This window comes from Aythya ferina (assembly GCF_964211825.1).
Source record: "Aythya ferina genome assembly, chromosome: 3".
NCBI classification, from domain to species: domain Eukaryota; kingdom Metazoa; phylum Chordata; class Aves; order Anseriformes; family Anatidae; genus Aythya; species Aythya ferina.
In genome coordinates, this window is record NC_140298.1 from 64,059,816 (window position 1) to 64,071,932 (window position 12,117).

Here is a 12,117-nt window from a genome sequence, read left to right on the forward strand (position 1 = left end):
AGATTTTATGAATCTGATTTGTGCAGATGTCTGTTCTGGGTCTGATACCATTTCTTTCTTAACAATAATTGGGAGTACATTTATTTAATGATAACAAGCTGGAAAAGTTACAAGTACTTTGCAGAGCAGGGATACAATTCAAAACAATCTCAACAAGCTGGAGAAATACTTGAAAAATAGGAAACTAATTAGAAAGGAAAAGTGCAAGGTACCACATATAGTAAGAATAGTCTGTACCTACAACACCTACAAGTTGTGACATAATTGTCTAGATAGTTCTGCAGAATGTAATCTTAGAGATACTTTTATTCTTAAACTCATTATCAGTCAACAATATCACATGGCTGTGAAAGAGAAGAGAAGAGGAGAGGAGAGGAGAGGAGAGGAGAGGAGAGGAGAGGAGAGGAGAGGAGAGGAGAGGAAACAGGAAGAAGGCCTGAATAGAGTGACCTGTTAAATCTTGATATAGGAGGAGAAATGACAACAGACAAATACATTGTAAAATTACTTAGAGAAATAGCCTGTTCTCTGGGTCTGCAGGGATTAAAAAATGAAATAATTGACTTGAACACTACCAATGAGAATTTAGCTTACATGTCCCCAAGGTTGGAGAATCTGAATGTTTGACCTTCACAATAAAATATGTATTTCTTTTCTTTTAACTGTATTTCAGTTTTTGCACATGGCCTTTCACTAGACATTTCAGTCCTTTCACTGGATATTTAAGTTTATATCTTGGTCCATACTTTATAATGAGTATGGAGGAAATGCAACATCTAGCTTCCATGACATTGCAAGAAAACAACCAAAGAATGGAGACTGACAGAATCTTATAACTTAATAATAACATATCTATCTGAAATCCTGTTCCATAAAGTAAATTGAAAAGTATTATGTGATATTTTAGTTCAATTTTTCTATATAAAGTCAGTGAGAGCCCAGTACTTAATACAGTTTTCATTGTTTAGCAAATTCATACTTTAATGTTCCTTTGATTTGTGTATATGAAAACTTCATAATATCTAAAACCTAAAGTTTAATAAAGTTATATTCTGTTGTACCTGGTGAAATAACCTTTATCTTATTGCCACATAAGATATGAAGGTATAAAGACTCTTGAAATGTGCATTATCTTCCCTTTAATGGTAAAGATTGTATTTTCTAATTAAGTAATACTTAATCAAAAAGTCAAATGGGAAGAAAAAGCTACTTTTTAGAATATATGATTTTAAATTAGTCAAAAATATCGTACATTTTCAGTTTTACAATGTAGTGGGTTTACGTGGCAAGGTTTTGGTAGCAGGGAGCCATAGGGGTGGTTTCTGTGAGAAAGATCTAGAAGCTGCCCCATGTTTGGGAAGGGCCCCATTGTTTTCCAGATCCGAGCCAATAAGCGATGTTGTTTTGTGCCTCTGTGAGAGCATATTTAAGACAGGGAAGAAACACTGCGCCACACAGCAGCCGGGAGAGTCAAGGGAGTGAGAGAACAGCCTTGCACATGCCAAGGTCAGTGTAGAGGGAGGGGGAGAGGTGCTCCAGGCGCTGGAGCCGAAGTCCCCTGCGGCCTGTGGTGAGGACCATGGTGAAGCAGGATGTCCTCCTGCAGCCCATGGAGTACCACGGTGGAGCAGGGTTCCACGCTGCAGCCCGTAGAGGAGACCACGGTGGAGCAGGTGGCCCTGCACCGACGGAGGCTGCCGCCTGTGGAAGACCCCTGCCGGAGCAGATTCCGGGCCGGACCTGTAGCCCGTGGAGAGGAGCCCACGCAGGAGCAGGTGACCCGGCAGGAGCTGCTGCCCGTAGGGGAACCAGGTTGGAGCAGTTTTCTCCTGAGGGATGGACCCCGTGGTACGGACCCATATCTGGAGCAGTTCTGAAAGAGCTGCTGCCTGTGGGAAGCCCACGCCGGATCAGTTCATCAAGGACTGCATCCCGTGGGTGGGACCCCACAGCACAGGGGACGAGAGTGACCGAGAAGGAGCGGCAGAGAAGAAGTGCTGTAGACTGACCATAACCCCCATTCCCCGTTCCCCTGCGCCGCTCGGGGGGAGGAGGTGGAAGAGGGTGGATGGGGGGAAGGTGCTTTTGTTTTTTTTTTCCTTTGTTTTCTCACTTCTCTCGCTTGTTAGTTGTAGGCAATAAATCTTACTATCTCCTTATGCCGAGTCTGTTTTGCCCGTTACAATAATTATTGCGTGATTTTCTCGTCCTTATCTCAATCCTTGAGCCCTTTTCACATATTTTCTCCCCATTCCTCTTTGAGGAGGGGGAGTGAGAGAGCGGCTGTGGTGGAGCTCGGCTGCCCACTCGAGTGGAACCACGACATACACTTTTTAAGCTTTGCTTCATTTTTAAGGAACAATGAAAATGTAAATAGGAATTTACATTTTACATCAAATTTGTGTATATGGTCACATTTTCCTTCAGTCAAAAAGCAATATTTTTGAATATTTGGAATATTGGAACTTGTTTGTAATTAATTAACCTTCTTTAGAATTTATAGAGCTTGTAATACCTGCCTCAACATTTTTTAAATATCGAAATGTTTGTGATGTAGTTTTTATATGGGGGAAGCAGCAGTAAAAAAAAATTCCATTTAATATATTCTCATTAACAAAGACTATCAGATTTTAACCAATCTGAAAAAAGAGAATATTAAATATTTACATTTATAAGATGTTCTCAATGTAAGAGAAAATTTAACGTAGCTATCTTCTTACTTGATTATCTTCCTTGTAAACAGAAAACAATTCAGAGGTGCTTTTTTATGTCTCTCTTATTAGCAGTTCCCCAACACAACACTCTAGATGTCCCTCTTTTCATTAACATCTGTATTATTCCCTGTTTCTTTTCAAACAACCTGTTTCATAAGAAAATGTTTTTAATTCTTAGAATGAATGTGGCAATAAATTTCTTGTTAGGTTGCTTACAGTTCGCTTTTATGATTAAACCTTCTTGAACAAACTGCAAATATACTCATACATACTTTGATGCTTCAGAATGTAAACCACTTCCATTTCCATGGTCGTTATACTTGCCTTGTAGGTATATCTCCTTCAGAAAAACAAACAATCAAATAAATAAATAAATCTTTTTTTTTTTTTTTTTTTTGTCTTTTTTTTTTTCTTTGTCTTTTTACAATAATTAGGCTGAATGATGATCTCCCTCCTAGTCAGAACTAGTTGCAACACCTTGCCCATTTGAACTCAGCTTACTTCGGTTGATGAAGAGGAGGGCAATTAGGAGGTATTTGGTGCCTCAGCACTTTGCTGGATCTAGTCCCATATTAATAATAATTATTAATAAAATAATATAGTATTCTGCATATAGAAGGCCTGCAAAAATCTTGAAGCTGTCAAAGATTTTGGTATTTTATCCACTGCTTTTTTATTGGAATCCTTTGCTTGCCTAACTTGCGTAAATAGCCCTGCACTTTCCAATGTGATGTTTAGGGTGTGAGCCATGGATTCACTTTTATTTTTCATGTATGGAGACTGTGAGGTTCTCAAAAAAAGGTGTAAGAATGAATTTATAGAACACATACCTGAAATTAGATCTGTTCATCTAATGCATCTTTGAATAATTTATTTCACACACACACACACACAAAAGTCAAATTCATCAGATAATCTGATCTACAATGAATACCTTGACATGACATAGTATTATATGCAGTTCCAGTTGCTACAAGGCTACAGAAAGAAAAATGCATAATTATCCACTTGCCAGTTCTGCAGGAAAGGAATGGATTTTGAAGATTTTGAAGTTTGCCTTCAGGAAAGGTGGTTACATGTCTGGAAAAATTGCTCTATGCATCAAAGTAAAAAAGTTTTCAGATTACTTCATCCCATTTAACTTCTGCATGCTACTGTGGTAAAGAAGACTTCTCTGATGAGAAACCTGACACCTTCTATCACTAGTGGGTGTCAAACTCAGTAGCAGAAACAGATGGAGCCAGGAAAATTGCAGCATCTGTCACATAGGCGGCTATGAAATGCATAAACATTTCTGTGAAGGTGAAAATTGGCAGATTAGTCTTCTGGTTGTAAGAACCATGAGATCTGGGCTATAAAACTAGCTCCTGGATGAATCATTCTCACAGGTAAGAGTCACCAGTTTCCCTGCCTACACGCACATTCATCCTGTTCTAGATCAAGAGCACATACAAGACAATCAAATAGCTGTGGCTAGAATAGATGGTGGTTGGGGAGGTGGGTGGATAATGCTGATAAGTCTAAAGAACAGCTGAGTGAGTGCAGTGATCTGCTGTGATGGAAGACGGAGACTGCCCACAAGGCGATTTTTTGGATATTGTCAACACAGGTCTTCTGATTGCTCTACTGTTAATCTGCAGGATTTTACAGATGTGAGAGTTCTTGGGTAGGGAACAGAGATTATAGATGTCATATCACAGTCTGGGGAAATAATGCCTATATCTTACTTGAGGTGCATTCACTTTCTGTCAAAACCTGTGAATGTCAAATAAGATATAGGAATTTGTAAGATTCTGTTACTAAAGTTGAGTATTTCAGGAGCTGATTCAGGTCATAATTTTTCAGTGATTTGAAACACTGCTTTTTAGTGGACATGAACAGGTAACTGTGGAAAAAGCAATTTAAAGACAGAATCAATGTCCATCAAGTAAGACATATTTGAACAAATTCTGAGATGGAAAAAAAAATAAAAAAAAAATGAAACAACTTAAAACAAAACACAACACAACAACAACAAAAGAAAATGAAATTTCTTAAAAGGATGTTTGACATCAGAACCACTTGGGGGCCTTGTCTGCAAATAAGCAAAGGGAGGAAAGAGACACTTAATTTGGCTGAGGTGGATGAATTATCTGCCAGGAGTCAACACTAGTAAGCCATATATATATATATGTATACGAAAGAGAGAGAGAGACAGAGAATGATTAGAATGATTCAGCTGATAATAAGTTGTTTTGCTTAGCCAATGGGTAGCACTTTGGGTAGCTTTAGAAACCACATCAAATTGGGAACGTGATTATTAACAAAATGTTAATTGACAAATACATGCAATTTAAAATGTAAAAAATGCTTTACAAGTTTAGATATTAGAATGTCATTCACTGTCACTGAAAAGTATTGCCCTTCTCATAAAAAGATAGCATATTGAAACCAGTATGTTTTTTTGTCACTGGCAGAACACATAATGTCCATTTCTACAGCCAACTGTCATGTTGTGAGGTGATCAGTGTGGCATAATCAAAACAAAACAAAACAAATAAACAAACAAAAAAAACACAAAACAAAACAACAACAACAACAAAAAAAAAACAACACAGAATTATTTAATTGTCCTTCATCACTCTATTTCAGAATTACAAAATGGCTTTAAGCTGTCTGTATAGCAGGATATAGTCTGGGCTCAGTCAGTCTTCTAGGTATTTGGTACACTGCAATGACATATGAAAACAAGGTATTTCAAAGGAAAAAATAATGAAAATCTTGGTGAGTTTCTGTCCTCTCCTCTAAGCTTTTACAATTATTTGATCTGTAATGTTTTACTAAAATTCATTATAATAACGTAAGGAAATCAGATCTCTGACAGATATCTACTACAAAACACTCCAGTTATTCTTCATGAAATTATCTGAGCCATTAATTCCATGTAATAAGTGAAATTTGAAGTATTAGAATGGTCCTAAGAATTATGTAACATCAAATCCATGGAATAATTGAGATTACACTTAACAGCTTGTTGACATCTGATCTTACACTATCAGTTGCTATTAGGTCTTTAACCTTAATTAATATTTCTTATTTTATTATTTCTGTAAATTGACACTGAGTGTAGGAATACAACAGTGAAGTAACCAAAAATAGGGAATTTCAAGGCAAAAATCTGGAGATAAATGCCTCAGGAATGCAGTGTGCAAATGAAGAATTATTGTAGGAAGAGATTACTTTGCCTCAGGATTAGATTGGACTGAAAAGTAAAGTTTCTTGGTTTAAGGAAGATTTACCTCAGTTCAATTGTCTGCAATATGTAGCTAGAACTTTTTCTTTAAATGCTCCATGCTATCCTATTTATATACATATACCCTTATTTTTCTAATTATATTTCTCATGTTCCAAATATATCCTGTTATTTAATTAGTAACTCTGTATCCGCTTCTAAAACGTCAGTCTGAAGTTAAATAAAAGTGAATTCCCTCTACTTAACATTTATCTGTTTCTTAAAATATATTATCAATATTCATTGTGAATGTTATTTCTACATTAATGAATATCATTAATGATAATGAATATCATGTATTTTTGCTTTTAGTAAATTAACATATTTTTTTCCAAAATATGTATTTACTGCTCATTCATTCTTCTATGTCAAATGTAATGGGATACAAAGGTGAAGTTTACAAAATATGAAATCAAGACTATACTTTTTTTGGGTAACCTTTCATAAATTAATTTCATTAAATTTAACCAGTGCTTTTTGTCCTTTATGGAACTTTGATAATTAACAGTTGACTAAAAATTGATGCAAAATCTGAACCTTCTGAAATTTTGACTGCTGAAAGACCAAGAAAACAACTTTTTTGGAACACGGATCCTCTGCTTGTAAGTCTGCTGGAACCTGAAATTACTAAGTAGGAATTTAGTGCCATCACTAAAAGACGAGCTGTAATTGAATAAAGATCAATTAGTAAGTAGATGCTGACAATATCGATAGAACTTTACATTTAAATTGACAATTATTTCCCTGATGTCTTGTAAGTATGAAATCTCTGTAAAACTGCTAATATCTCTTGATATATTTAAGAACAGTTTCTGAGCATTGTGAAAATCTTTCAGCAGCCCTGATGCAATGGAGTGTTTTTTTGTTGTTGTTGTTGTTATTGTTTGTTTGTTTTGTTTAAATTATGAAAATCTGTTAGTGTACCTTGCAATGCATTAGGTAGGACATGAATGGTTAAATACACCAGAGGGGTACTTCAGTGTGGGCTGTTTCTATTACTGAACTTTTTTTCTGAATCACCATGTCTTTTCTTACCTCCTGATTTGACCCCTGAGAGCTGGAGTTCTCATGAAGAACTGACATAATTTTAAAGACTCTGATGCTTCCATCAGAGATCTATTTGTCTATTTTTATTTACTTATTTATTTATTTTAACAGCGGTGCATACTAAAGAATATAACAGAACATGGAAATGATGATCTCCAAGCTACAAAAGTAAATGAGCTGTAGCCAGATGTCTGAAGTAGACTTCGGCTCTAAGAATTATTGGACACATCAAAAAAGAACTTAAAATTCTAAGACACTGAAGTTCATAATTGTTAAAGTCTCTTCTTCCTGTCTTGGGCTGAGGAATACGTTTCCCATCTAACTCAGTTAGCTGCCTAAACTCATGGTGTGTTTCCATTTGATCTGAAATTTGTATGATATCTATTTTTTTTTTTGAATAGACTGTATGCTTCATCTCTCTATATATGTACTTCTGATTGCCTATAGCTCACTTGGATCAAAAGTTTATAAAGGGCGGTGAAGATATGCTATCAGAAAATATTATTTTATAAGACCAGTCTCTTGCATGTTTTTTATGCAAGCGATCAACATGTTTTCTATAATAGGCTAGAAACACAACCAGACAATTTGAGATATATGTTCTTTTGTTCACTGCCATATTAATTACTGTAGTTAAAATATTTAAATTGGAAGAAACAAAATAGAAATTAGGAATCTTGTAATGTTCACATTTGCCTGGGAAGACTTTATATTTATGTTAGAAATATCACTTCTCCCTATTTTCTTGTTCTATTCCAATTTGAGATTTTCTCAAAGTTGAAGGCCCTAGCTAAACTGCATACATTTTCCCAGTTGAATGACAGGAAGCAGAGCACAGTGAATAATGCTCTTCCATTTCCATTTCATTGTCGGTATGTCTGTTTGTGTCAGAATGATTTGCAAATGAAATAGAATTTCAAAAGATGAAAATTTCCATCTTTATCGAGAGGAACCAAATGTAAAACTTCTCTAATGAGTTCTTTCTATGTTCAGAAAACATGCTCCTTTAAAAAGAAAACAAAAAAAAGTAATTTCTTGTTATTGTTTTTAATTTAGACATCTAGTTTTGTAACTGAACAAACAAAAGAGTCTACAACTGTGGCTAGATGAAGGCTAAAATGCTGTACCAGGAAATGGCCACTCTCAGGTTGGCTAATTTTCATACTCTTTTTCCCAGAACACCGATTACTGGACATTACTTGAGACAGCATTTTGAGTTATATACCCTTTTCATCTGACTAGCATAATCATAATGAATAAATTTCACTTAAGATTCTTGACATTTCTTGTATTCCTATGTATTTTCTCTGGAGAATATGACATTTTGCACATACTCAGAATGCAATGTAGCCTTCAGACTATTTGCTGGAGGAAATTATATTTATTATAAATATATTTAAGCCAATGTTAAAAGTGTTTTAAGCTGGTTATACTTTAGACATATAACTCTTGCTAACAGATCAGAGAGAAGTTAATGGAGAGAAGTTGAGGCCGTTTGTAAACCCTACCCTCATACAAGTAACTCACATGAACGATTACTGAGTTTTGAGTCTCGCTACATCATAGAATTACTTAAAATTCATTATTTTGTAATCAGAAGATAAGGACACAAGATAAACATATTATAAGTATACCCTCAATGTGAGATTTGTCATATGCCAATATATGGAAATACTCTACATATATAGTCTCACTACTGTTCAGATTTATTTCCATATGGCATTTAACCACAATGAACACTGTTTGTTTGATGTAGTTGAGGTAATAAGGATCACATTTTAATTCCAGTTGAGTATTTCTGTGAATCTCTAAACATATGGCTTTGTGGTTGTTTTGGATATTTTCAAGAAATGTGGAGGTGTGTGTTTGAAGTTGGAAACTGACCCATAGCAGTCTATAGTATAGTAAAAATTTCTTTACATAATGGATGAACAGAGTTTTATCTTTTTGTGCTGTTTAACTGATTACAAAATGTATTTCAGAATAATGATCTCAGCCAGATATGTTAACCTCGTCTTTTACATACTTTTTTATTGTTTGTTGCAAAGTTATTTTTGAAACAAGAAGTGACGCACATATTTTAGTTTTCGGGGGGGGGGATGGATGGACGGACGGACTGGGGAGTAGGGCAGGTTAGGCAGAACACTAAACAAAACCTTCAGCCCACTACAACAACTGTAGTTTTTCTCTTCTAAATAGTCCTCAGATAGTTTGATCTTTAACTACTTTGAAAAAGACATTTTGTGTTGGGATAGGGGTCAAAAGAAGAATGGAGGTGAACAGAAGGAAATAAAGTGAGGATATTTATGGCTAAGCCTAGGGAGCAGTGCCTACAAAGCATAAAAGATCTATGGGAAATCAAGTTCTGATTGTAAGGTATCTATGCAAAGATTAGTTCCCATTGTTCCTTTACTCCTGGCAGCACAAACTCAAGAGTTTTGATGCTAATGGCTTCTCCAGCATTTAACTTAAGTGACTTTCCCTAGGCTCACTCCTTCTTCAAGCTGACATCCTCTCAACCTGCTTAATACCAGCCATGTTGCGTTCACAAGGAGACACTCTTGGGGCCTTGTAGGCTGCTGTGTAAACTCTGTTCCTACTCCTGCTGTTCTTAGGGCTGCAGTGCTTCCCTCTGTTTCTACATTTCCCTCCAAGCAATGCAGCAGAAAAAGCTTTTGACTAATTCCATATAGTTATTTCATATAGTTGGCAATATAGTTGGCTATCACCAGTCAGGTGATTAAATTTAGCAGTTAGTCCGGTCTCAGAGAAGATCTTGTTACTCCTACAGTAACAAAACAGTTGCTCTCTGCTTTGTCCGAAATACAGCTAAGTCCTCCTTATGTTGCTGCACTATGCCAGCTCTTCATTTGTCCCAGTATTGTTAAAAAGGGACTTTTTAACTTCATGAATCTTTAACTTTCCAGAGTAATAATTCATGTAAATAAGTTCATATTCTTTTGTGCTCCTACTATTAAAAAAAAAAAAAGTGTATTTGATTTTTTTTTGAGACCTCTTGTCATAGAATCATAGAATGGTTGGGGTTGGAAGGGACCTTAAAGATCATCTAGTTCCAACCCCCCTGCCACAGGCAGGGACACCTTCTGCTCTCACCAGGTTGCTCACAGCCCCATCCAACTTGGCCTTGAACACTTCCAGGGATCAACAATCTCTCTGGGCATCTTTACATGAATTATTATTCTGTAAAGTATATAAAGAAGAATGTGTCATTCACTGAACTGATTGTTCCTTCTCACATTATCCACCAATTTTTATGCTAAGGTGATCTTGTAATAGCCTTTCTTTGATGCCCAGTTCTAGTGCTTCAACAGCCTCAGAGTAAATATATATATACATTTAATTTCTAATGGAAATTACCCACTTTAATCTAAATCCCTCTCTTATATCCCTAAAATTCTCTTTAAATCTAGAACTACCCCCTTCAGTTCTGCTCTTGCAGAGTTCACTGCTCATTTGGACCTTCTTGCTGTTTTTTGACCTTTAACATGTAAATAGCTTTCCCCTAAGCTATTTCCTTTTAGGTTTATCCCTGCACCTTAGGAATGCCATGACTTTCAGTTCTAAACTCACTTAATACACTGATTATAGCTGTTGTCTCAAATTTCTTTTTGCCAAGTTGATCTGGACTACTTCCAAAACCAGTTCCTTTCTTTTTCATGCATGGATGTCACTGTCTGATATGCCTCTAACACTGTCTTTCAACCCATGCTTCCTCTTTCCCCTTGTTCTCCCTGCTGATTTTCAAAATTCTTGCTCAATCTTTCTGTAAGCTGGATGACCCTCAGATATTTTAAACTCATTTATCTTTTGGCTCTTGAATGTCCCTAAATTTTTCTTTATTACTCATTTCTATGGGCTACTGTCTTCGTTAAGCACTATATTCCCTACACATCCTACACATTGCCAGCTTGTTTATCTTTTTTTTTTTTTTTTTTTTTTGGGGGGGGGTGCGAGGAGGAGGAGGAGTTAGGGAGAGGAGCGGGCCAAAGGGGGGCAGGAAGACCTCAGATAATAATGATGTTAAGAAAAGACATTCCATTTTCATCCCAGTGATTTGCAGTTCAGATTTTAGGTTTCTTGTGTCTCATCCATTGTTCAAGATTGCATGGATTTAATCCAATGAATTTAATTTTTAAAACTGTGGTCCTCTTTTGAACAGTTTCCTGTTCTTATTTACATCAACACTGTCACTGTACAACAGAAAGACCTTTTGGGCTACCATCTCTTAAACATGATCCATGCTCATAACTTTTGCAAGCTGAACTGTCTTAATTGAAAAATGTGGAAAACTCTGTACACTTCACAAAACTACATAGTCTAGACCTTCATAAAATAAGACAAACAAAATAGCCCAAAATCATTTTACCAGAGTATTACATTTTATTCAGGAAGTTACTACGACTTCTTTTTGAGAAAAGTTATGTTTTGTCTGGGACTGCTTGCCAGAATAGTTCTAGTGTTATGCAATTACTAACAAATTCAATACTGTCATGCATGTTGTGAAAGCATTTCTGAATCTGTTATTTTTCTTTATTTTGACCCAATAATAATAATAAAAGTCTTATTCATGTTATCATCTCCCATGTAGACATCTCCCATTGAACCTTGAAAAATTATAATTTTCATTGTTGGTCCTTTTGTATATTTTTTTTTGTTGTTGAATTTTGCCTCTGTTAAACCAAATTCAATAACACCATAAAAAAGTATTTATTTTATGGACCTGTGTCATGGACCCGTGTCATGGACAGCTGAGATGGTGCATCCCTAAGAGCAGGAAATCAGGGAAGGGGGGCAGGAAACCTGTGTGGATGAGCAAGGAGCTCATCGATAAGATCAAAAGGAAGAGGAAGGTTTATGAAATGTGGAAAAAAGGCCTGTCCTCTTGGTAGGAGTATAGAAGTGTTGTCAGGGCCTGCAGGGACGTGACAAGGAAGGCTAAAGCCCACCTAGAGACGAGGCTTGCAAAAGAGATAAAAGATAATAAGAAGGTTTTTTTTAAGTATGTAAAAAGTAAAAGGAAGAGTAGGGATAATGCAAGTCCCTTGCTGAACAAGGGGGGTGTCC